At 40.0% G+C, this 27,952-nt stretch overlaps 1 protein-coding gene across 6 annotated transcripts in view; it reads left to right on the top strand.

Moving 5' to 3' along the window:
- The first annotated feature begins 1,864 nt into the window (after positions 1–1,864).
- GRIK4 (glutamate ionotropic receptor kainate type subunit 4) overlaps positions 1,865–27,952 on the top strand; it is a 475,013-nt gene continuing 448,925 nt past the window's right edge. For 4 of the 6 annotated variants that reach the window (XM_089678554.1, XM_089678550.1, XM_089678553.1 and 1 more), the window contains exon 1: positions 1,865–2,323. The gene's annotated coding sequence lies outside the window, so the exon portion shown is untranslated. Of the gene's footprint in view, positions 2,324–2,738; positions 2,871–27,952 lie in introns of all 6 variants that reach the window. The other 2 variants (XM_089678551.1, XM_089678555.1) reach the window with 2 other exon arrangements.

Raw genomic sequence — 27,952 nt, 5'->3', positions numbered from 1 at the left:
TCCTACTGTATGGGCCTAAGCTCCTCTTCTTGCGGTTTGAAATGTAGACAATTAGATGCGGACCTGCTCCATGCTTTTTGATCGTGCCCCGGGACCAAACGTTTCTGGAACTCCGTAGTGCATTATGCTACCACATTCTTAGTAAACTACCTCTAAAGCCTGAATGGGCTGTTTTTGGCCTAATCAATTTCCAGGGCATTGAAATCTCAAGGGACTGCAAGAAACTCCTTACTACTATATTCCTTGTGGCACAAAAATTATTTTACAGAAGTGGATCTACCTGGAACCACTCCTATCTCTTTATTCATAGCTAAATTGTCCTACGTTTTTTACATGGAATGGGTAGAGGCCTACTTGCCTAGGGAATTACAGGTTCAACATTTCTTCAACATTTGGGAATCCTTCATTTAAACCTTACTCGAAGAAAGGCAACAATCTATAATACAATGCATTCAATATACTCAATGGTATCTACTCAGACTCTTAACCAATTATCCTCCAATTGACATTTCACACCCCTCGTAAATTGAATTGCATATACTAATCTACAAATTGAGGCCTCCTCCTCTTTCCTTTCCACGGTACCTCCTAGTCCGATGGCCATCCATTACAGTAAATGTTTCTCAATATACACCATTAGTCTCAACATTGTTAGATCTCTCCCAGCTTACACTTACTGTATATTGTCTTTCTTCATTTGACTTGTTGGCCAAATTTTATGGTCATTGTTCTTCGTAATAACATTTTTACAATTAAAAAAAAAACAAACAAATTGAAGAAATATACAGCCCTAGATGCAGCAGTATCCATTTTTTTTTTTGTATGATGCTAAATGCCATGCATACTTTTTTATACTAATTTTTGGCCTCATTCACCTGTGCATGTGTATCCTGTTTGAGGGCTGTTTACGCACACAGATGTTCTGTACATCCGCATCCAGGCAGTCCCTTTCATGTCAGTTGGGGACGCAGTTGCTGCTCCCAATTTGACATCCATGCACTTTCACGGCCCCATACGCACACTGTATGAATTTGGGGCCGTGCACCTGCACCCGTCAGAGGTCAAACTGTGGGCAGCCGCTCCAAAAAACGGCCTGTACATGTAAGAGGTGTTTGTAGATGAAAACAAGCTGTGAGGCTTTGAGTAAAGCTGAATAATGCCCTTGCTATATAGGTGTAGGCCATTTATGTGCCCCATGAAGCCTGACTGGAATACTCCCAGGATGTTGCTAAGAGAGGCCCAGCTGTTACCTCACCTCCACCATCACAGGAGTCAGCTCTTTCTTTGATGCCTCACATGCCCTTTCTCTCCTCTGATAGTAGCTTTTGGCTCAGTGCTTGATGGCTGACTCCAGTGATGGTGGAGGTGAGCAGTAATGACGCGACTCTCTCAGCAATGTCCTTGCAGTTTTCCAGTCAGGCTTCATGAGGTATGTAAATGGCCTCCACCTATAACAAGGGCGTTACTGAACGCTGCTCCGAGCTGCAGGTCTGTTTTAATCTACAGATGTCCCTTATCTGCATTGGCAGATTTTTTGGTAAAAGTGAACGAACTCTTCTATACGCCCATGTAATTGAGGCCTTGGCTGTGTACATAACTATACACTGTATGCATCTAAACATGGTGTTGTAGGAGCCTGTGTGAATGAGCCCTGAGATTGTTATGGAATCCAACTGGGTGCTGGCATCCTCCAGTAATGGCCGGCTATGGGATGTTTCCTCATATTGTTCTATGTGGACCATGGTGACCCCAGACATCCTTGTCTCAGGTAAGTCCCCCCCACCTACCCCAATGCCTGCACTCCTCTCCCATTATCCTAATCACCTCCCTGCTATATGAGGCTTCATCCTTCCCTCCCATGGCAGTCCCTTTACCTGAGGAGCTCTCCTCTCCTCACTCCTCTCCCCTGACGTCATTCTCCTCTTTCCATCATGTCCCTATGTCACTTGTTCAGTAAGTAGCCATCCCCCCCTCCTCTCCTCAGCCCCTTCTTTCACCTAATCCCTCCTTTCTTCTTCTCAGAGCCCCCCTTTTCCCTCCCTCCCCTCCTCTCTCCTCTCCATGTCAGTGCAGGCTGTCGGCGAAGGAGAAGAAGGCGCCTCTGTCTGCGTCTGCACCGGCCAGATGCTGCGTGTGCTGCATGAGGGAGGACGGAGGAGCGGGGACATGACGGTGTGCGGACAATGAGGATGGAAGAGAAGGAGAGGGAAGACACGGACTGTGCCCCCGGCTCTGCCATCACCTCCTCCGACTAGAGGAAGCCTTCTCCTGACTGCCCGAGGACACTGCCATGTACTGAGCCCCGCTGACACCTACTGACAAGGTAACAAAACAACGTTGTCACCTTCTCTGTGTACTACAAACTACTGAGCTGGGGACGGGGTGTCAAGGAAGGAAAATTCTGGTGGCAGGTGTGTGTAGAATTGGGGGTGAGTACAATGGAGTGGACTGACTGGGCACCATGGAATCATTATTGCTGGAGAGACACTGCCGCCCTTCAAGGGGTTAAAGGGGCCACTTTGTGTGGCAGAGGGAGCCTTGTGCATGACTGGAGTGTCATCAGTCTACACTGAGAGCCAGGTGCAGCGTCCCCAAATCCCTACACTCATCCCTATAGGAGCCATCCCTGCCAGTCCTGGGAAGGGGAGACAGCCGAGGCTGAGCTGTAATTACTGGATTGGTGTTGTGCAGCAGACAGGGTGGGCCAAATGTTAATCTCATGTCTTCTCATATTGCAGGGGTATGGGCTGCTACTCATCCGCTGGCCAACTTTCATATTAGTGCCAAATCCCATCCATCCATCCATCCATCCATCCACCTACCTATCTGTCACACGGGTGTCCATATATGGTTACCTAATTGGAAGATTGGTGAGCTCAGATGAACAAAAAATAAAGAAATATATTTATGTATGTTTGTATATACTGTATATACTTGAAATCTATCTATCTATCTATCTATCTATCTATCTATCTATCTATCTATCTATCTATCTATCTATCTATCTAATCATATGGGTGCCCATAAATGATTACCTAATTGTATTATTGGCAAGTTCAGATTAAAAAAGAATAAGTAAAGTAATTATATCTAATTCTATGTATCATCTATCTATCTATCTATCTATCTATCTATCTATCTATCTATCTGAGTGATTTTACACAAATATTAATATTTACACTCACCAATATTACAGTTAGGTTACAAAAAAAGGGAGGCATATATATATATATATATATATATATATATATATACATATATATATATATATATATATATATATATATACATACATATACATATATATATGTATATACATATATATATATATATATATATATATAAAACACATTCCATATGTAGTATAGGTAATTATACATAATTCTATCCTATCTATCTATCTATCTATCTATCTATCTATCTATCTATCTATCTATATTAGTGGTTATATATATATATATATATATATATATATATATATATATATATATACCCACTCATATATATTTTATTTTAACCTAATAATATTGGTGAGTTCAGATTACAAAATTTTTTACAAATAAATATATATACTGTATATATATTATAAATACAATGCAACATATATAATTCAATATATTATTACCTAACTCTAGTATTTGATAGTTCCTAATAAATATATACGCGTGCTCACACATGCTGCATCTGTTTCTATATAGTGTGAGTAGGTACACACAGACTTTTTGGGAGTATGGGCCCGGCTGTGAACAGAGGTGACAAGACAGATGCAGTGGAAGTTTGTTATTCATACTAATTTTATGCAAAGTAATCCAAACACAAGATTGCAGCATGAATATGTATGCGTATAATAAGCATATTTGAAATACAATAAAGGAAGCTCATAGACAGGCAGATTGTCATAGACTGAGATGGCTGTTCTGTTCTCTCTATTCTCCCATTGCTGTGCCAGCGGAGACTCGGTCCTCTTGTGTTGGGTGAAGTGGATGCACCACCTGCATGGTGAAAATTGGCTCCATTGTCAGTAGAGAAAAGGGAGCCATTGGTGCTGAGTTGCGGAGAAACATTCCAATGTGTTGGGAAAAATTCTGTGTGATTATGAGAATTAAGTACTCATTATTGCCCTCTAGAGTTCCTCATGGCCCATGACCAGATTGTTTACCAGTCGTAGCAAGTAATGCTGGAGTCAGATCACTTGCAATTATCAGGCTGTGCATGATTATGATTGCCTTAAAGCGATCCTGACACCTTTCTAATAAAATACAGCCAGCTGCTCCCTGCAGTACAGGAAGAGGATTTCTTACCTTTCCAGCAGACAGCAAGTGAAATCTTTTCTGTCTTCTTCAAATCCTGGTTATCCAACATTTCCAGGTATGTTTGTTAGGCTGTTCCCTGTTGGAGTCATGATTCTTCCCACTGGCCACTGTTTGGTGTACGGACATAGACAGAGGTAGGAATGATGGCTCCTAGTGAGGGACATGCTATTCGACACACCCAGAAGTGTCGGAAAGCATTGGTGCCTGAAGCTGATATAGACAGAGAAGATTTCATTTGCTGCTTGCTAAAATAGTAAGTATTCATCTTCTTGTATTCCAGGGAGCAGCTGGCTGTATTTTCTTACAGAAGTGTCAAAGTAGCATCAAAACTAAAGGTCCACTTATTCTCAAAATTCCTCTCATGTAAAAAAAATGAAGTTACACATAACAAAAAAAACACACATTTGGTGAAAATTGAAAAGTATGTTCACCTTACCTTACAGCTTCCACCAGTGGCACCTAGGCAAGGGTGACGTCATGGGCTTTCTGGCGAGATGTTGGGAAAGTGATTTTATGCTTTACTGATGCAGCACAAAGCAACAGATTCACTTTAATACTCACCTTCCCCTTGTTTCCCAGCGATCCATGTGGCCCCAGGGAATAAAAGAAAATTCCAAAGCATTGACCTCTTCTTCCCACTTGACAGCGCTGGTGCTTGCTGGTTGAGCGTTCGGCACCCAAAGCTGACACATGGGGAGGTAAAGGTATACAACCAGCAGGGCTGTCATTAAATGAGGCAAAGTGCACTAACTCATTATCAAGCAGAAGTGAATGTATATCAATCATTTGTTTAATGCAATTTAGTAAAAAAGGCTTACTAGTCCCTGTGGGTTGCATACAACAGCTTTGCTGTTTGCACTGTATGTGAAATTGGCTGCAATTACACAGCCGGTTTTGTAAATGATGTGTATGTGAGAGAAATGTGCTAATCTGATTATACATTTCTCACATTTGCTAAAAAAATAAGCCAAAGCAAATAGAATGAAAATAGCCATAAATATTTCATGCAAAGCACATTTTACCTCTGGCTCCAGTGATTCTCTCAATCAATGTTATTTTGAAAGTTTTGTGCAGAAACTGATAGATTTTCGATAAAGATGCTATGAATTTGACATAATTACATATACAAACCAATCCCAAAAAGGCAAAGATTACAGATATGATATCTCTTTGTTCTCCATTGTCAGTACAGGGCAAAGACAGGGCTTTGTATCACAGCATGTGCTGTGATAGTGATACACTAGCGTGCATGTTTGCTGAAGGAGAAACCATTATTTTAGCAGGTGCAGATCATGTAACATTTTATCATTTCTTCCAGGGAATTTTAGAGGAATAGCCACTGTATTCAAGTTTGTTTTGCACTACTCTGTTTAGAGGACCTTACACTATATAAATGCAAATGTGATGTTTATTGATTGGAATATATTTGGATTTTTAGTGTTGATTTTCAATAAATGTTTAAGTATAGACAGATATACAGGAAACCAATTTATTCAATTTTGTATTCATTAAAATACCTAAAGCAGAACTCTAGCAAAAAATAACGAGATTACATTGTTCGCCTTCAATCCAGAATTTCCGCATAGTACTTTTTTCTTATGCTGAGCTCCATTTAATCCCTTTCTCTGAGCCCTGGTTGTCCTGGACCTGTGAATGGACAGTGAAAAGAGAAACAGCACAGTAATTAGCTCATCTTTCTGTTACTCTGCTTTCCCTTTCTGTCATTACATGAACTGATTGGTTCCTTGTACTGCTTCTTCCTCACATTCCAGCCCTGCTGTGCAGGGACTGCAAGAAGCTGCCAGTTCAAGTTCAGGTACTTGCATTTAAAAAATACATTTAATGATTTATTAATGATTACACAGCTTTTTTTATTTAAAACATCCCTGATATTTCTTACTAAATTGTGGTTTGCACATATTGACTCTGTCATTTCCTTTTTTATTTGGAGTGACTCCCAACCCTGCCTCTCCTAGGTGGGCCTACAAGCTCCAGTAGCAGTGGGCAGTCTGTCACATTCCATATTTTTTCCATTACTCGCTAGCCTTCCAGCTGGCTTTCTTTCACGACTGGTGGTTACCACCAAATGAAGATGATGCAGCATTGGTGGCATTGGGTACCTTGGGTTCTTATAAGCAACCACATAATTTACCACTGAGAACCTCTGCTAGTACTTCATGAAAGTGAAGTGCTAGTACTTGCAAAGGATGGTTTCCCAATATAAATAATAATTCTGCTTTGGCTTGGCTTAACACTCTATTTGTTCTTGGACATGTCCTGAAATAAATTTCACCACATCATCTTTGTGGTACAACCAAAGGTTGGGGGAACTGTATGCCCATCCTGATACAGCATGGTGGGCTATATTGGTAATCAAATATATCTCGCATCAAAACACCTTCATGAGCTTCCTACAAATTGCAGGAAAAAACAAAACATTTTACACAGAGAATTTAATAGATATTTTTTATTGCAACATGGCGTGAGATTGTATTTTTGGGTCTGTTACAGTGACTCTTCAAAATAGTATTTTAGAAAAGTTACTGCATGATCACACACAATCCAAAGTGGTCACTGCAGTTAACAGCCTTTTGCAGACAGTGGGACCTCATCCGTTTAATGATTGTTACCAAAAATAGGTTTCATACATTCCTAACTTATCCCGAGAGAACTTGCTGGAGCTGGAGTAGCCTTGGTTCTCTGACAATATACTGTAAGCACAGTGGACAAAATGATAGAATTTTAATTTAGGCATAGGCTTTACTATACCCTAAATTGTTTACATAAGATTGGCTTACATTTTCATTCCAACTGCCCCCAGTGCAGTTATGTTTTACATCTTATGGACTGTTAACCTCTGAGATTTTCTTGATGAATATTCTGTAGCAATACGCTCCTCTCCTCTCATGTTCTCTAGGATTGTTTCAGCTGATACTGTGTTATGTTTGGAAAGTGATTCTACTGCATTGGTGAGACCTGAACCCACTACACATCAATATGGCAATTAAACTTGTCAATGATAAACAAATACAATTGTGCTCAAAAGTTTGCATACCCTTGGAGGATTGTATACAGTATGCACCATTTTTAAAGAAAACATGAGTGAGCAGGCAAAACACATTTTTTTATTTCTTATGGGATCATATAGGTCTTAGCAGAATGGTACAATCATAAAAAAAAACCATGGCAAGAAGTAAGCCAATGAAATGACCCTTTTCAAAAGTCTGCATACCCATAGTTCTTAATACTGTGTATTGCCCACTTTAGCATCAATGAGAGCGGCAGTCTTTTGTAAGGCCCCTTTCACACAGGTGTTCCGTATGTCCGTTTTTCATCTGTCCGTTGTCCCCATGTATTTCTATGGACTTGCAGGTGTAAACAGATGAACATCTTTTTACATCCATTAATGTCCACATCAATTAACATCCGTTTTTTTGAATGGAAGAAAACCATGTTTTTCTTCCGCAAAAACCCCGGAACGGATGAAAAACAGATGTAAACAGATTGTATGCAGCCCAGCAGATCAAGAAACCATACCAGGCCACATGACCTCAACATGGGGGAGTGCTTTGGGGCAGGAGGGGCTCCCTCCCAAAGCACCTTGTCCCCATTTTGATCGGGACAAGGGCCTCTTCCCCACAACCCTGGGCTGTGGTTGTGGGGGTCTGCGGGCAGGGGGCTTATCGGAATCTGAAAGCCCCCCCCATGTGAATGAGTATAGGGTACATGGTCCTGCTACTCATTCACAAAAAAAAGTGTAGTGTGAAAAAAGACAGGAGACAGTCTTTGACATGTCCTGTATTAAAAGAAGGAAAATAAAAGAATGTCCCTGAAGTACATGCAACGTCAATCACGATGCCCGGCACTGCCCCCCCCCAATAAAAAACAAAGGCTCCGCTCCAGACGCTGGCTCCTGGGGCCACCCGGTGACATCATCAACCGGGGCATGCTGGGTCATTGATGTCACATGGGGTGGGGGTACATACATGATGGCCCCGCTCCTTACATATTTAAGGACTGTCATACCAGAGGAGCAGTCAGACGGCCAGGAGCCAGCATCAGTAGCAGAGCCTTTTTTTTTGGGCAGGGGGCTACCATTGTTGGGTGCTCCTTGAAACAACCACACTGTCTTTTTCCAGAGCAGCCTGTATTTCTCCTGAAGTTACCTGTGGGTTTTTCTTTGTATCCCGAACAATTCTTCAGGCAGTTGAGGCTGCAATCTTTCTTGGTCTACTTGACCTTTGCGTGTTATCAAGAAATCCCTTCATTTTCCCCTTCTTACTAAGTGTTTGAACAGTACTGACTGGCATGTTCAGGGCTTTGGATCTCCTTTATATCCTTTTCCATCTTTATAAAGTTCCATTACCTTGTTAAGAAGGTCTTTTAATAGTTCTTTTCTGCATCCCTTGGCTCAGTATCTAGTCTGCTCAGTGCATCCACATGAGAGCTAACAAACTCATTGACTATTTATACACAGACACTAATTGCAATTTAAAATGCTACAGATGTGGGAAATTAACCTTTAATTGCCATTTTAACCTGTGTGTGTGAGCTTGTGTGTCTGTACCAAGGCCAAACATTCCAGGGTATGTAAACTTTTAGCCTGGGTTCACATATATGCGGTGCGGTGTGGAATAGCGCATGCGATTTGCACAGGAACCCCACCGCATTCCTGTGCAAATCACATGCGATTTGTGTGCGGTGCGATTGGAGTCATACATTTTGTATGACTCTAATCGCCCCGCACCAAAAAGGTGCAGGACTCTTTTTTGGGTCTGCACTAGAATCGGATGGCATGAGTATTCACACCTATGCGATCCAATTCTGCACATCGCACCGTGTTTTGCGGACCACTTTCTGGGTGTTGTTAACTTAACCACTTCAAGTCCAGACACTTTCACCCCTTTTTTCAGCTTTCAGCACTATCACACTTTGAATGACAATTGTGCGGTCATGCAACACTGTACCCATATACATTTTTTAGCATTTTTTGAGACAGATAAAACTTTATTTTAGTGGTATTTATTCACCAGTAGAATTTTTTTTTTTTTGCTATATAAATGAAATAGTCCAAACATTTTGAAAAAAAGTGTTTTTCTTATAAAATTTTGCAAATAAATAATCTTTCTTCATAAATCTTGGCCAAAATTTATTCAGTTATCTTTTTAGTAAAAAAAAAAAACAAATTAGTTTATAACCAAAAATTATAATTTTTTTTAATTTTTTTTTACATTTTCATTTTATTATATTATTATTTGTTTTTTGTTTTTTTTACATACTGTCACCGTAGCAGTACAGTGTCACCATAGTGACACTGTACTACTTGTGGGGGATTATGAAGATTTTTTTTTTTTACACTGATTGCTTTTACACCCATAAAGGCTGTAAAAGTAATAATTTTCCTTCTCTCTGGCTGCATTCTTGCAGCCATTGAGAAATACTGTGTGAGCTGTGATTGGTCACAGCTTGTCATATGGTGCAAGGCTGTTGTGAATAGCCTTGTACCATGTGACCTCTGTGATCATTCACAGATTTCACACGTAGTAAGCAATGATGTCAGAAGTGACATCTTGCTTACTACTCTTCATGTGATCACTGATTGGCCAATCAGTGATCACATGATCGGGACCTCGCACAGAGGTCCCGTACAACGATCGGTGTTCCACTGTGTCCGGAGGGGCACCGGATCACGGTGCTGTGTGCTCCCAGGGAGCTTGCATAAGTAGGGGGCGGGGAGGCCATTTATAAACGGCCACCCGCCCCTGCACTGCTCCTGTCCGGCCGTTTATATACATGAGCTGGACAGGAAGTGGTTAATATACACCCCCGCAACGGTTCGCATGGACGGAGTGCGATTCTGATGCGGTGTGGAATTTGCACTGAAAATGCTGCGAATTCTGCACTGCATTAGTGTGAACCAGGGCTTAAACAGAGTCATTTGGGTAATTTTGTTATCATTATGATTTCAAAAGGAGCCAGACAACTATGTGATAATAAATGGCTTCATATGATCACTATCGTTAAATGAAAGCGTTTTTTGGCATGTTCAGTCACATTTTCAACATGAATGCCAAAATTTCATAATTTCTGCCAGGGGATGCAAACGTTTGAGCACAGCTGTACAAATATATTCAGTGGGCGAGGGTGCTCCTATAAATTCAAAGAGATATGGGACCCATGGTTGGGTGAGAACTAATGCTGTGTTATAGATGGACATGGTATCTTATAAGCTGTGTTCTTGGTGGGGCTGAAGAGGACGAGAGTGAATGTGTGTGACTAGGTGTCTGTATTGTTATTGCTGTTGTTGGTACAGCTTTCCCACTGCCAGTACCAATTCAGTGCTTATTATTACATTTCTATGAAGTCACATATCTAAGAAATAAAATATAAACACCTTTAAAAAAAGATCACAGAGCTGTCTTTTATATCTACCTTTATATTTTAATCAGTGCTAAATTGATTTTGAATAGTATCCCAATCTATCTTTGTACGATCCCCCTGTAACACCCTGTACCCCTGACTGGGAGAGGAAGGCACTGTTCTGTAGCTAATTACTGCAGTACTTATCTGAAACTAACAAATAAAGTTTACTGATTGGAGAAAGGAGCAAAGAGGTGACCTCATCAGTGAAGTTTCTTCACTCTCCATAAACAGCAGAGAAAAGAAAATGTTCAGGACTTTGCATAGTGTCTGTCAGAGGTGCCTGGATTAGGTCTGACTACCCTACAGAAGAATGCAGTTGAATGTATAATGATCAGTATTTATTTATTTTAGGTACATATACAGCCCCATCAATTTATGCAGTGCTTTACATACATATTGTACATTCACATCAGTCACTAACCCTCAAGGGGCGCACAATCTAAGGTAGTATTGGCCAGATTTACTACGTGTTTGACCTATATGGATTAACTGCATTTGGTAAAAGCCCTGTATAACAGTGGAATGGTGCAGAATCATTTCTTCATTTTTATTCATTCATAACGTGTTGGATTGTGGCCAAGAATTCCTTCTTTGAGTGATATCGGTGGTGAGAGCCCCTTGAATGTATATCTATACACTGCCTAACTCCAGGATTCGCAGTAATCCATGAACCTCTAAGTGGAAGCAGGCAAAGGCACAGGTGTGCAACTATCTGATTTCCTGCATGAATTAGAAAACTGGATGAACAGAATTCTAATTTTAGTTTGCTGCTAAGACAGTTCACACATACTGTATGTATTTGAACTGTATATTTAGCTGTTTGCCTACAGTTACACTTTGACTGCAAGATGACTGCAGTATTTACCTAACTGTTCAATATGACCTCCCTTCATCACGTAGGCATACATTATACAGACCTCAGATGTAGATTATACATGGTAGTGCTGCTCACAGCTTGACTGCTATTGTGCTGTGTTTTATAACTTTGAGTCACCTCCGGTCTCTGCTGCCCATTAAGGGGGCACACGCACTTCTTCATAAAAAAAAGCAAACACAAAAGACAATATGTTTAAAAGGCGCAGTGCTGTGCTTTACAAATGTACAATGCATTCTGTTTGCTATGGGACTCAACTCAAAGCAAGCATAAAACCATTGATAGTGAACAAAGTGTGGGGTAACATGGCCAATCAAAGCTGTGCAGCATTAAACAGGGGGGACACCGTGGGATGATGTAGAATCAGAACCATGGTCTGCATTTTATGATGGCTGCAGTAACATTGTAGTGGTATGCACTCTGCTATAAATTGTTCTCCTTTAATGTTCAAAAATATTTTGTTTTATCAAAGTTCCATTATACTGATTTGAAGGGTAAGTGTACTCTTTATATATTTTCCTTTAATTGATACTCAGCTAGTACTGCCCTAAAGCAGACTTTTTTTTTTTGTTGAATGATTTAAAAGATATTTTTCACATATCCTAGGAGGATGCATGAGCAGGTACTCAACAGCCAAGTGCTGAAAAAGGCAGTTGGGCACGAAGGAGGCAGCTGGGCTCATAATGATGTTAGAGGGAAAAATGACATCGTGGGGCATGCGTTTGGACACATGAGCAGTGAATTGCATCAGGAAAAGACTGGATTTACTGGGCAGATGAGTACCTAAATCGACAACAACACTGGATAACAGGTAAAAGGGAGTAAAAGAAAGAGGAAGGAGCGGGACTGAAGTTCCTATGTAAAGTCTGATACTTACCTATTCATGTGCCTGCCAGATCCCCTCCATGTGCCCTGCTGTGAAACCCAAAGCTGCCGCTGTAGTCTCCCTGCAGTGCAACTTCTGTGCATGCGGAAAATTCACATTAATTGCTATAGAGACACTGCCCTCTACTGCAAAGTGTAATAGATGGCCTCACACGAGGAAGTTTCATAAGCACATGTACAGAAGAAGCTACTCTTCTGAAAGTAATGGCTGTTTGTTTCCCAGTAGGAGTGTGGACAGGTAAGTAAGGCTCGGTTCACACTGCTGTGACCCCAAAGTCATGCAACTTTCAGTGTGACTCTGCATTGTGACTTGCTTGCAACATGGTGCTATTTCAGTGCAACTTTCATGTGACATAGGAATTGGCAAATCATAACAATACAGAGTATGATATATTATAGTGACATATTATTGAACTTACAAAACCCTCTGAAAAAGCCAAAATGGTTGATTTACTAAAACTGGAGAGTGCAAAATCTGGTGCAGCTGTGCATGGTAGCCAATCAGCTTCTAACTACAGTTTGTTCAATTAGGCTTTGATAATAAAACCTGAAAGCTGATTGGTTTTTATGCAGAATTGCACCAGATTTTGCACTAGCTTTAGTAAATCAACCCCCATGTCACACAGATATTTTAACATTGCAGTCTATGGCACTCACAGAAAACACAGAAAAGTAGTGCAGGAACTATTTTTTTGTTGCTGCAACTTGAGTCACAGCAATTAAGATGGCACCCATTGAATTAATGTGTTTTGACTTTTCATGTACCTTTCTGTGTCACATGTCACAGCAAGTTGCATGAGAAGTCGCAGTAGTGTGAATCAGGACTAAGAATAGTCACCTACAATTAGAAATAAAAAAGTAAACAACTTTACATACAGTTGCAAGAAAAAGTATGTGAACCCCTTGGGATTACGTGGAGTTTTGCATGAATTGGGCATAAAATGTGCTCTGAACGTCATATACGTCACAACAATAAAAGAACACAGTCTGCTGAACATAATACTACACAAACATTAGATTTTGCCATGGTTTAATTGCACATAACATGTAAACATTCACAGTGCAGGGAGGAAAAAGTATGTGAACCTTTGGACTTAATAACTGGTTGACCCTCCTTTGGCAGCAATAACATCAACCAAACTTTCCTGTAGTTGCAGATCAGACCTGCACAACGATCTGGTGTAATTTTGGACCACTCCTCTTCACAAAACTGTTTCAGTGTAGCAATATTCTTGGGATGTCTGGGGTGAATCGCTCTCTTAAGGTCATGCCACAGCATTTCAATCGGGTTGAGGTCAGGACTCTGACTGGGCCACTCCAGAAGGCGTATTCTGTGCTGTTGCAGCCATTGTTTTGTTGAATTACTTGTATACTTTGGGTCATTGTCCTGTTGCATCACCCATCCTCTGCGGAGCTTCAGTTGGCGGACAGATGGTCGTACGTTTTCCTGCAAAATGTCTTGATAAACTCTGGAATCCATTTTCCCATCAATGACAACAATCCGTCCAGGCCCTGAGGCAGCAAAGCAGCCCCAATCCATGATGCTCCCTCCACCATGTTTTACAGTGGGGATGAGGTTTTGATGTTGGTGTGCTGTGCCTTTTTTTTTCTCCACACATAGTGTTGTGTGTTCTTCCCAAACAACTCAATCTTGGTTTCATCTGTCCACAGTATATTTTGCCAGTAGTGCTGTGGAACATCCAGGTGCTCCATTGCAAACTTCAAATGTGCTGCAATATTCTTTTTGGACAGCAATGGCTTCCTCCGTGGTGTCCTCCCATGTACTCCATTCTTGTTTAATGTTTTCCTTATTGTAGATGTGTCAACAAAAATGTTAGCATGTGCCAGAGATTTCTGTAGGTCTTTAGCTGACACTCTGGGATTCTTCTTTACCTCATGCAGCATTCTGCGCTGTGCTCTTGCAGTCATTTTTACAGGATGACCACGCCTAGGGAGAGTAGCAACAGTGCTAAACTTTCTCCATTTGCAGACAGTCTGTCTTACCGTGGACACATGAACATCAAGGCTTTTGGAGATACTTTTGTAACCCTTTCCAGCTTCATGAAAGTCAACAATTCTTGATCGTAGGTCTTCTAAGAGCTCTTTTCTGCGAGGCATGGTTCACATCAGACAGTGCTTCTTGAAACCAGTAAACCCAAAACAGGTGTGTGTTTTCTAAGGGCAGGACAGCTGTCAGCAACACATCCAATATCATCACACTGATTGGAGTCAAGGTTGGCTCACTCCTGGCTCCAATTAGCTCTGGGAGAAGTCATTAAGCTAGGGCCTCACATACTTTTTCCTCCCTGCACTGTGAATGTTTACATGTTATGTGAAATTAAACCATGGCAACATCTAATGTTTGTGTAGTATTATGTTCAGCAGACTGTGTTCTTCTATTATTGTGACTTAGATGACGTTCAGAGCACATTTTATGCCCAATTCATGCAAAACTCCACGTAATCCCAAGGGGTTCACATACTTTTTCTTGCAACTGTAGTTTACTGATAGTATTGCAAAACAGGTACATAGTATGTAATCAGATACTCTCAACATAATCTAATATATCCAACAAGATTATTTGTGTGGGGCTCTTTGGATACCCCTAAGTGTGCCCTGCTGTCACGTACTATAAGTGAAAGTCACGTTGACATCTTCTATCTATGTGGGTGCTGAATGGAAATTCAGCGCTCACAAAAATGCATACATTTCACTAACACTCCCAAACATATACATTCAAATCCTCTTCTTTTGTAATAATGAAGGCATGTGAAGGAAAAAACATAACATTGCAAGGCCCCTTTCACACGAGCGGTCTAATTGGGTCCACCTGTCTGTTTTTCAGGCAGACCTAATTGGACCCTCTATTCTCCTCTAATGAACTGCTGATGTAGATAAATTTTTGCCCATTTACAACCGCCTACCTGCAATCCGATCCGATATGGCAAAAAACAAGCAGGAGGGGTATCTGTTCCCCTTCATCAGGGCAATCGGATCAGAGGGCAGTCGGGTGTAAATGAACAGCCCATGTGTTTACATCCGACTGCCCATAGAGCAGAGCGGGCTGTGGCTCTTTCTGTCCTGCATAAGTGGAGCGGACATGGACCTGTCATCCACCTGCTACGCTCAGCTCAGCAGTGGATCAGACAGATCCTCTGATGAGAAAAACAAATCCGGCCTGTGTGAAAGGGACCCTACAGTTTTCAGAAGTCTCTGGTAATACTGCAGAGGAATAAATGTAACAAACTCACTTGCTGTGCATTTCTTAATCAAATTGCATCCAGTTTTGCACCTGAGTAAACAATGAAACTAATAGTCCTCCTTGCACAGTCAGTAAAATTCATATCATTTGTTGCTAAGTAGGAATCCCTGGGATATAGAACACTAAACCTGCTGGAGCCACAGCCGCTGGCATTCTGACAAGTGTAAAATAATGATTAGAGATGGGTACTAACAATGTTGACCTGCTCTGTGTGACTTCATTGTGTTCCCCAGCTTCACTTCTAACTAGTTCCAATTGAACCATCAAACTTGTTAAAGGAAAGATCTGTCTGTCTGTGATATAATGGTTTTTTAGTCAGCAAGTTTTGTGCTCTGCAAGAATTAAAAAACATAATCTGAAATCTGGGCACTGTGGATTACATCTTTGACATTTTTCCCATTTCCTTCCTTCATTTTATTTATAACCAGACCCCCTGAGATTACACATCTGGAAATGACAAGCTCACCGAAAAAACTTTTTTATACTTCTGATACTGACATAAACAGAGTTGTGTCTTTGAAGCGTTTTCCCTCAAAAGGTCTACTCTAGCCATTCGTCCTGTAGCTCAGTCATTATACTTTCCTGTTAAAGTGACACATGTCCGACAGGGATCACGTAATGTCACATGCAGTTTCTTTGTAGTGCACTACTGTTCTTTCACACGCCACGTGCAATGCATGGTTAGTGTTAGGCATTGGGAGGTCTTAGTAAAAAAGAAATATGATTTTTTTCAGAAAAATACAGTATGTACATTGTAACATTTCTTACTGTCTAAATCTGATTATATGGTGATGTAAAGAAAGGTAATATTTTGTTTCAAATTTTACGTATTGTGTTTACTTTGAATACCAAATAATGCAAGAAATTAAAAAAAAAAAAACTAAAAAAAAAAAAATTTTTTGCTTGCACATGATTGCATGGGTGATTTGAACAAAGATTTGTCTTATCTACTTACCGTAGCTTAGTGAAAATTCACATTGCAAAGCAAACTGGCTCTGTTATGTTGGTAAATCAACCTTTTGTTTAAGTCGCCATTAATATTGATGTGTAGGTTTACTCCGCCAAAAACATGGTTGAATAATACATTGGCTTTTTTAGTTTCTCCCACTTAAACTCAGATACTAAAGTATTTACACCAAGATTTCCCTTAGTGGGAGTGAGTCCCACTGAAATGAACACTGCTGGTTTGTAGACTAAGGAATGTAAGTGCAGAGTTTTTTTTAAAGTACATAGGAAGCTGGTTTGTAAATCAAAAACCTTAAAAATGATGTTCAGTGGACTAATATTTTAAAGGGAAATTAAAGTGTTACTAAACCCACAACAGTAAAATCAGTCTTTATCAGTGTTGCAGTAAAGCATGCTTGCTATACTTACTGTGAAACCTAAGAGGTTAATCCTCTGCATTGTGTAAAAATGCTGTTTGATCCTTACTTCTCTGATCCTCCCCTTCTTCCAGTGTCCCCCTCTTATCTCCTGATAAAGACATATCGTGTGGAGACACTCTGCATATGCTCAGTTTGGTGTGTATTGCTAGGGAGGTTTTTTTCTCTTGGGAGAGTGCATGTGATCAACACAGGGCTAATTAGCAATGTCCACACAGACGTCAGGGGTCCTGTATCTTCCTAGAGCTGAATGAAAACTCCTCCTACAAGCTTTAACCAGCGCTCGGCTGGACACAGAAAGAAGTCACAAGACTGCTCTAACTGCTGATTAGAAAAGGTTTTTAGCCATTTATATTTACTAAAATAATTGCACTTCTGTGTTCTTTGTACTGTGGGAGACCAGATATAGTGAATGCAGGGTCCTAGGTTTAGTAACACTTTAAAGCTGTATTCATTTAATGATCTAAATTAGCAAAAAACACAGATGCCATATGGAAAATGTAAGTAAACCCCTACATTTACCATTACTTCAAATTCATGAAATTAGACTCGTTTCAGTGATTAGAACCGCTTTACATTGTATGCAGGTGGAACCTGTCTTATTTACACCTTAGATATCATCTAAAGCCCTCAGACAGAAAGTTGTGGACTCCTTTGGGTCTGGCAAGGGATTTTAAAAGAATGAAAAATGATTTAAATTCAACCATTCCACTGTAAGGTAAACAATCCTATAATTATATAGTTATATCTATAGCTATATAATGTATAATTTGACTACTAAGTTGTCCAAGACTGCCAGCCCAGCAAATGCCGTGTGGCCATTTTATACTAAAAGAGCTGACAATTAGATTCTAAAAAGCTCCCCCAAGACATTCCATTGCAGGGTGTTTTGGTAACTCTTGCAAAAGTTGGGGTCAGAGTGCATGCATGCACAATCACAAAGAGATTGTACCAGTTCAACTTGCATGAGATGAGTGTTATGAGAAAGCCTTTACTGTCCGATAAGAACATAAGATAAGAGCTAGACTACAGTTTGATGATGAACAGACAGGCAAATACCAGGCCTTCTGGAACAAGGTACTTGTTCCTAGCTTTTTCCGGGTTGCTGTCTTTGGCCATCTTGCTAAGCCTGCAAGGGATGACGTAACTCCCGCACTTGTGCAGGAGTTCAGTAATTCCATTACACAGGCACAGTGCTGGAATGGATACTGAGCTGTGCATGCGCAGCTCAGTGCACATTTTAAGAAAGACTGTGAGCAGGCACGTAGGTTTGATTTATTGCAGAAGAGAGTCTGCATGTCTCTTCTGCAGTAAACAGACTGCCTTTAATTCCACTTTAAGTGTTAGGGGTAGGTTAAAAAGGTGCTATCACTTTGCTGACTCAGGGGAAGTGACAGTGTCTGTATGAAGCCCACTACTTCTACTACTTATGGATGCATGAATTTGCCTGGTTCAGTTTGTGTATTGTTTTGCCCATCTTGCACTGAAACGAAAACTGCTGCTGTTCAAGATGTACACGCAGCCTAGATTTGAAGGGGATACTCTGCCAAGCCTATCTGCTTGCTATAAAAAAAGACTTTAGCTCTGCTTTACGCATTAGAGGGTAGGTTAAAAAGTCACTGTCACCTTGTCAACTAAGGGGAAAGTGAGAGTGTCTGTATAAACGCCACCACTTTCTACTAATTATACTAATAATGAGTGGTTCAGTTTCCAAACAAGCGGAAACTGTTGCTGGTCTAGAAATACATACAGCCTAGATTTGAAGGGCTTTAATGAGTAGCATTTATGCCCCCTTTTTCAGTATTTTAACAATCAGTAGTAGCCATTGAGTAAATCAGATACTGATTAATAAAGTAGATGAAATAAAGGTGAACATGAGCTTTCCAAAAGATGCAGAAGTGTTCGATCTGTACTGTGGAGAACCAACTAGCACCAATTCCAACTCAAGGATTATTTAAAAAAAAAAACAAAAACATAATATGGATAATGAAAATAGACTGCATAGAAATATGTTCCACGCATTAGTTTATTAGAGCCCATTGAAGGAGCAAAAGCCTTAGGACTTTCAAGGAAGATGGTTGGAATTTGAAGCTTACCAAAAATTAGGCTTAAACACCTCACCCCCCTCCCTGGTGAACAGCCAGACTAGCTAAGAACAAATTATAGAACTTCAGAAGGAAACACCAGAGCAAAACCAGCTGAATGAGTTCAAGATACTTTCAGCTGTTGGCAAACGTCATATAAAAGACAAATACAGTATGACATTCGTGTACTGGCATTGATAAAAAGGGACATTTTGTATAAAAAGTACTGTTTTCATATTCTCAGATTTCTCTTTATAATTACAAAGATAACACACAACAGTCTTTTTAACCTCCCTGGCGGTATGATTATTTCCGATTTTTGGTGCTGAAAGCGGTACCATTATTTTGCATGGAAATATGTTGTTTTTTTATTGTAGGCTGTAATATTTAGGAATAACTCACTGAAATCTGTCTGAACAAGAGTCTATTAAACATCCCGGGGATGATAAAATTTTAAACACAAAATCATAAATTATAATTTAATAAATAATCATAAAAAATAATAATATAATATTAATACATTTAATTCAATAATATAATCAAACCAAAAACACTGAAATTTGAAATATAGCGCCAAGTTCGCACATCGCTGAGCAAAGTCGCAGAATCGTTTTCAGTGTCTGATGACGAATTTCCCCACAAATCATTATCACTCAATTCTGCAAGTGGTTCTGATTTACTATCGCTGTTCTCTAGCTGATCTAAACCGCTTTTGACCTAAAGGGACACTTTTTGGACGCCATGGACGTTTCTCAGTTTCCAGGCAGAAAGAACAGACAAAATGCAGGTGGGGCACAGGACAAAGCACTAGGGACAAAATGTATGTGAAATTGGTTGAGGCAGCAATGTTTTACTATGTAAAATGTAAAAAAAAAAATGACATTATTTAAAATTTTTAAACTTCCCGCCACCGGCGGCGCCCGTACGTCCCGACGTCACAGGGACAGGACACAGAAGCCGGATGCCGGCATCGGCCGGAGGAGATGGCCGGGGACGCTGCAGGGAACACATTGCGGGAGCGCAGGGTAAGGTAAGTGAAGAACAAATGCCGGAGCAGCGCCGCATGGTATTCCCGAGTGTAGCTCGGGGTTACCGCTCTTGGTACTGAAATGTTACCCCGAGCTACACTCGGGAATACCGCCAAGGAGGTTAAACCAGGTTGCCCAGGCACCCTGGGGTGCCTTGGAAGAATGTCTAAAAATTGCCCAAAATGTGTATACAGTACAAGCCAGAGGGTGGAACAAGCCTGCCTTTTAGTAACACAAAGCCAGAGATTTTCATTGTGCACCATTATGGCCACCTAGCCACTGATGACCTAACATGACATCAGTTGATAAGGTGGATGTTGGGTGCCTGCACTGCATCCTTGTTTGATCCTCCCCAGCCCCTCTCAGTAAGCACAGGGGTCACATTAGCTGAGTGATGGAGAAAAACTGAGGGAGAAGAGAAACATTGGAATACTAGTCAGTACCAGTGTGCAAAGCTGTATTTTCTTTGGAAGAATAAATCACCTCTAACATTGGGTGTCCTCTATGTGTAGATGTCCCTGTGTTATATAAACTATTAGAAGATATTTTTACATTTTAGAATGGGGTGCCCCGAGACTGTCCATAATTTTAGAGGGTTCCTCAAGACTGTCTACAATTGTAAAGGTGCCTTAACTGAAAAAGGTTTGAGAAACACTGGTATACAGTATAGCTTCTATGAATTCACATTAGTTACATGAAAAAGAACATTTTCTATTTAATGGCCTACAGTCCAAGACTGAAGATTGTCCATTATGACATGCAAATTTCCTGAAATCCTTAGATGTGCTATATTTATATCTCTAATCACTCCTTAGCGACCTAAATATAAGAAAATGCTTTAATACGTACATATTCAGAAAAAGATGAAAAATAAATTTCACATTCTTTTTGCATGTTCAAGTAAACAAGATCTAAAAACAAAAAATCATGTCTGCTGCAATTTGCTTTTAAAAATACAGTTGCCTAGCTGTCATTCTGAGTCATCTACTTCACTATTTTCTGACCAAGAAATAGTATGACTTCACTCTAACATCACTTGCTGCATTCTTGTTACTGATTCATGACTCAGGTTCTGATGCCAGAGACGGGCAAGAAACTAGGATTTTCAGAAGGAGATTAGTAGTCACAGGTTACATACCTCTTTTAGTATAGGTTCCTTTTAGATTTGGGCGACTAAACTCAAACTCCAGGTAGATATAAATAAAAAACAACATTCTACCCAAAGTTATTGCATAGTTATTGGTAGACCCAGCAGTCAGTCTACTTGACCTAATCTCAGCCCTTGTATACCTCTGCAGCAACAGATCACACCATTCCAGTGACCTAATACTGCAGAAAAATGCTGCACCTGTTAGCAGGATTGGAAGTCGGTTGTTTCTGACAGCATTGTCATTTTAAAATAGCTCTGGAATCAGGAGCAGCTTGTACAGTTATGTTTTGAAGTAAACCTGTGACCAGACGGCCAGTCCTTGGTGTCTGGTGGAGTCAAAAATAAATTTGGCACCAGTTACCTCAACTTTTTACCTTTTTATTGCTAAATTCAATTTAACACAAAACTAGGATAGATATTTTGAAGTTGCAGTCGGAACAGACAGACAGGTCTATGACCCTGTAAGAGCAGTCCCATTCTTTCTTAAGTTAGTGGACCTCTCTCTAATTGTCTTTTGACCCTCTAAAAGCAGTCAAAGATCCCTTGATTGATGGGCGATGAATCCTTTTTACAATCTCCAGTAACTTTCACCCAGCTTCTCTGAAAAACTCTTCAGTAAGAAGATTCTTTGCAACCTAACTACTTCCAGATATCCACTCTAGGAAGTCACTTAAGGCCCCATTCACACCTGCACAATGAGCTGCATCACTTTTTATAGTGTTTTTTGCGCTTTTGTCACACATCAGTATAAGGGGCTGCCCTTCACATGAGAAACACGGCAAAGTAGCTCCTTCATTTTTTTTTTTAGTGAGCCTTGTGCGTTTTGCGTTTTTCTACCTATGTATCAGGTGCCATTAAGAATTAATGGCACTGCAAGCACTATGCAGGTTTTAGTGTGTTTTCCACGTGTTTCCAGGACCACTTGGAGAATTACATGTTTCTGTGCACATTCCCAGAATGCAAGGTATGAATGCGGCCTAAGCCCCTAGGTTTCTGGCACATGTCCCAGACTTGGGGAAAGGTCCAAGTAGAGAGATACTCTAGAGATCACCATTTTTCTTCTTCAAGCAGAAGCCCTAGAGATAGAGAACACTCTGGAAAGGTGATCCACATATTGTATCATCTTTCAAAACCATAGGGATTAGTTGGGTCAAATACATATTCATAACTCAGTGATCACCTTTCCAGCACTGATTACTGGAACCTCCTTCACAGTAACAGGCAAAAGCAATCTACCCATTGAACTTAAGTCAGACCTGCAGAGCCCAAAAAGGTGAATGATGATTAGGTTGGTTATAGTCTAGCAACAAACTACATTTAGTAAGGGACACAAACACAGAGAGAAAAATCCCAACATAGAGTAAGAATCTCCTCCTGAAAGAAAATATTCTCATTCTTTTGATTTTTATAAAAAAATTGATTCTGATATATTTTATCTTCAAGATGCACAACTGACTCCTGAGCACGCTTCTCGATTAAGATTTATGTTGGTCCGTAGGGGGCACCATGGTTACTGCACATCTTTTTATTGAGGAGCCTCAGGGCTGGTATGTCATGGAGACACAAAGGAAATTCTCAAGTGAAGAAAATGATCCTGAGGGTTGCTATATATTCAATCTGGCAAAGATAGAAAATATACTGTTAATAGTAATCCCACTTCAAGTTTTCTTGTCGCAGCTAGCTTAACACTGCCAATAATACTATTACATACTAATGCTCAATATGGGCGATGAATCCTTGTCTAGATATTTTCAGCCAGGTTGTATGTTCTTTCTGGAGCAAATTACTCCATTTGAAATATTTCTTTTAATCCCAGGAAAGTAGAGCTGATAGAATTGGGATGGGTAGACAGCTAGTTACAGCTGCATTGAATATTTCCTATACCCATTACACGCCAGCTAGAACTCATTGTTGCACAAAGATCATACCATTGTGTCTAACACAAGAATGCTGGAAATATAAAGTGTGACACTGTATATGTCCCTATTGGTATTTCTGACCATTCACCAGTTTTATAGAATATGCATATAGAATACCCTCTGCAATCCTTTGATGAAAATATTATGTCCTTTGTTAATCTTCTGAGCTAGAATTGCAGACAAAATTCAGATCTATTGTTTAAACAATATAGGCTCATCTGACTCAAAAAAACATTGTACTCAAGGCTCATTTTAGTAGGTGTTTGCATGCTACAGTCGAATACAACAAGAAAAAATACAGTTAGGTCCATATAAATTTGAACACAGGCACAATTTTCATACTTTTTGCTCTGTATGCACACTTCCTCTATTTTCAGGGGCTCAAATGTAATTGGACAAATGAATATAGTCATAAATAAAATGTTCCTTTTTATTATTTTGTTGGGAATCCTTTACTGGCAATGGCTGCCTGAAGTGTAGAACCAATGGACATTACCGAAGACTGAGTTTCCTCCTTTCTGATGCTTTGCCAGGCTCTAACTGCAGCTGTCTTCTGTTGTTCTTTGTTTGTGGGTCTTTCTGCCTTTAGTTTTGCCTGCAGCAAGTGAAATGCATGCTCAATTGGGTTGAGATCAGCTGATTGACTCGGCCATTGCAAAATATTCAACTTCTTTTCCTTCAAAAGCTCCTAGGTTGCTGTTGCAGTGTGTTTTGGATCATTGTTCATCTGTACTGTGAAGCGCCGTCCAATCAACTTTGCTGCATTTGGCTGAATCTGGGCTGACAATATATCTCTAAACACTGCAGAATTAATCCAGCTGCTTCTGTCTTCTGTCACATCATCAATAAACATCAATGACCCAGTGACACTGGAAGCCATGCATGCCCATGCCACCACACTTCATCCACCATGTTTTACAGATGACGTTGTGTACTTTGGATCATGAGCTGTCCGAAGCCTTCCCCTCACTTTTTCTTCCCATCATTCTGGTACAGAATAATCTTAGTTTCATCCGATCAAAGAATGCTTTTCCAGAACTGTTTTTTTTTTCAAAGTCTAATCTGGCTTTTCTATTCTGTGAATGGTTTGCACCTTGTGATAAACCCTTTGTATTTAATCTCGTGAAGTCTTCTCTTGATTGTAGACTTTGACAATGATACTCCCACTTCCTGGAGAGTGTCCTTCACTTGTCTGGATGTTGTGAATGGGTTTTTCTTTGCCATAGAGAGGATCCTGTGATCATCCACCACTGTTGTCTTTCGTGGGTATCCATGCCTTTTTATGTTGCTGAGCTCACCAGTGGATTCTTCTTTCCTCAGAATGTACCGAACTGTTGATTTGGCCACTCCTAATGTTGCTGCTATCTCTCTGATGGATTTGTGTTGTTTTTGAAGCCTTACGATGCTCCTTTGAACGCATGATGTAGGTTCACAGCAATAGATTCCAAATGCAAATACCACACTTAGAATCAACTCCAGACCTTTTACCTGCTTAATTGATGAAGAAATAAGGAAGGAGTAGCCCACACCTGGCCATGAAACAGCTTTTGATTCAATTATCCAATTACTTTTGGTCCCTTGAAAAAGGGGGGTGGCTACTCTTAAGAGCTGTAATTCCTAAACCCTTCCTCCAGTTTGGATGTACATACCCTCAGATTAAACCTGAGAGTGTGCACTTTTAGCCCATATCCATTATAAAGCTAAAGCTTGAATATGTTTTGGTAAATACCTGAAAAAAATTAAAATTGTGCCCGTGTCCAAATATATATGGACCTAACTGTACGTAAATAATATGTAGAATGCAAAATAATTTGAAAAACAAAAAAACTTGTGCCCCCCTTCCCCCCCCAAAAAATGTTAGATTATTTCAGGCCAGGAAATGAATGGTGCCGTGTAACAACAGTGGTTGTGAAGGAGGGTTGCTCCCTTTACAACTAATGTAAAGCAAGAAACTGTTATATACTGTATAGTAGTAGTAGTAGTAGACAAACGTCAGTACAAGCAAAGTTCAGTGTTTGGACTGACCTAGGAGCACATCCCTGCTTACAATTAAATGATGCAACATATATATTTAAATGGAAGGCCATAGTTCTATTTTATCATATCATAGTGGCGTATGGTGTGAACAAAGGTGGAGGAAGAAAATAAATGGGAACAAACAGGGAAGGATAAAGGGGTTGTTTGGAAAAAAGAGATGTTCGATAGCAGATACCTTTATTTCTGGAAGACCTTTATTTCAGGAAGACACGATCAAGTCAAAATTTGTGGAAATTTGTAAGGACAGTAATTCTAAATGATTGGGGGAGGACTGCATTACCTCATTATAATCTGAAGTGTGATCTCAAATATTCAGCACTATGGCTTTTTAATTACTTAGAATGGCAACTCAGCAAGAGAATATGAGTCCTCCCTAGTTTTGATATTTTTAATTACAGAGACCCAAAGCGATATAAAGGGTAGCTCAGGGCATCTCTAGAATGACAAAATTGAAGTATAATCACAATTAATCAGATTAGCGCTTTTCTGTAGCATTTCAGAATATTTAAAAGAAAACCACTATAATTAAGTTGGCAAACTAGGAGGGGCATCAAGTATTTGGTGGCAAAATGGATTATAGACCATGGCCGTCCAGATCCCCAGAATAATAAAAAAAGTATATAGATAATTTTGAAACAGCTGTGGCCACCAACACTAAATCATGACAAATATTTAGCAAGTTTACTAAAATGCAACATAGTGCTTGTGAGATCAGAGCTGTAATGACTAATACTATATATGATAATGGGCTATAAGATTGCCAATTGTCCACAGGTGATCCGTCTTGCACAAGGCATAGTACATGGTGTCACAGGCAGGTTTCTCCAGTAGATATGTTGGTTATGAAAGGGGAAGAGAATCTCAAGGCAGTCAGTGGAGGAGATACACAGGTCATCACAGATAGGGAGTTAGATTAGGGAGTGTAAGCCAATCCACCAAGAATACAGTGTGCCCCAGGCAAGACTGAACAGGGTCTATTTTAGACAATTTTAAATTTGCAGCTATCTTTAGTGCCCTATGTATTTTTGGAATCATGACTAAAAAAGATGTACAGCATTATTATAGAATATTCCTGAGCGAAACATATTTTTATAGCTAGAAAATGTATAATCCTACGCAGGGTGTCAATCTCCTTTATGACAGTCTTGCACTAGATAGAACAAATTAATACTATAATCCCATTTGAAAAATACAGAACTATAACACAGGAAATATTTAAACAAGGTTTGGAATTTATAGATGGGATTTTCAAAATGAAACATCTCACTATAATTGAGAAATAATGGGCTCTGTTTATAAGGGATGGTATAGAATATGACATAATCTCTATAGGTTGAGTTTTCTTTCTACTTACAGTATATAATGTAAAGTATTAAATATTAATAGGACAGACAGCATAAAACAGGCAAACAAAAGTGATGGATTTTTTGTAATGATTTAATACATTTATGACAGACAGCACACTTACTGTATATTATTATCTAGTTGAATATCGGAATAGTGATACTTAAACGTACAATATTTGTCTTATTTTACCATCTCCTGTTTTACACTATAGTTTTCATCATTACTGTGCTTTATGTTGATAAACCTATAGGTATGACAGAGTTGGCCAAGTATAGTTGTCAGTGCCTGGGTCCAAACCTGGGACCTCTTCTGTGTGTGGCAACATCCCTTCTTGCTTAGCCACCTGGAATGCTGGACAGCTCCCTGGGCAATTCCTCCTCCTATGAACTTCATGATTTAAGCCATGTATCTGCACTTCCTGTTTTCCAGATTATTGTGCTTTCTCCAGCCAGTATCTTGCTCTTGTCTTTCCTGCTGCCATCCATACCTTTGCAACGTTTCGTTACTGACCTTTGGCTTGTTTACTGATTACACTTCTGTTTGATCCTTACCTGCTCTATCTGCTACTGGACCCTGGCTTATTCACTTCCTGGGGGGGCAATCCTGAGTATCACGACCTGGTACTAACACTCCGCTAAACCCATCTCCACCATCAGGGGTTCTGGTGAATACCAGTTAGCACTTAGACTCTGCACCTCAGGTGATCTCACATCATTTGACAGGGTGACCTGCATGTATACCAATTCTGCTGGCTGGTGAGAGGCCCTTTTCTGCTATAGCTACTGGTCTCCGAGCCTGTCCGTGACAATAGTTCAGAATCTGATTTTGCTTTTTGTATATTAGAGCTGCTGGGTTTCCACAAGATATTTAAATATATCTGCAGGCACCTAAATTAGCTTCAACATGACCACAAGTTCTTGTTAATGCCTTGTTCTCAAAGACAAAGGGACAAATATAAATACAACTGCAGGGCAAAGTAACATGCTCCCTAGCCTGCCTTCTGCTTATACTTACATTCAGTTTGCGCTGCCACCACCTCATTCACCCTCGGGAGTGTAAAGTAGAAAAAAAGTGTAAGCTCCAAGCCGGTCTGGATTTGACAGCACTTGGGTCAAAGATAGGTTACTCAAGTCCCAGTACTCTGCCAAGACATCAAAAACAAGAGTCACATGTTCCTCTAAACCAAGACCTAATGCGTATTTTTCTTGCTCAAACCAATGTTAGAGTGAATGCTCCTTGTATATATTG

Source organism: Staurois parvus, unplaced genomic scaffold (assembly GCF_062004578.1).
Source record: "Staurois parvus isolate SC_StPar_1 unplaced genomic scaffold, SC_StPar_1.0 ptg000207l, whole genome shotgun sequence".
Classification (NCBI taxonomy): domain Eukaryota; kingdom Metazoa; phylum Chordata; class Amphibia; order Anura; family Ranidae; genus Staurois; species Staurois parvus.
This window is presented reverse-complemented; position numbering and strand designations above follow the sequence as displayed.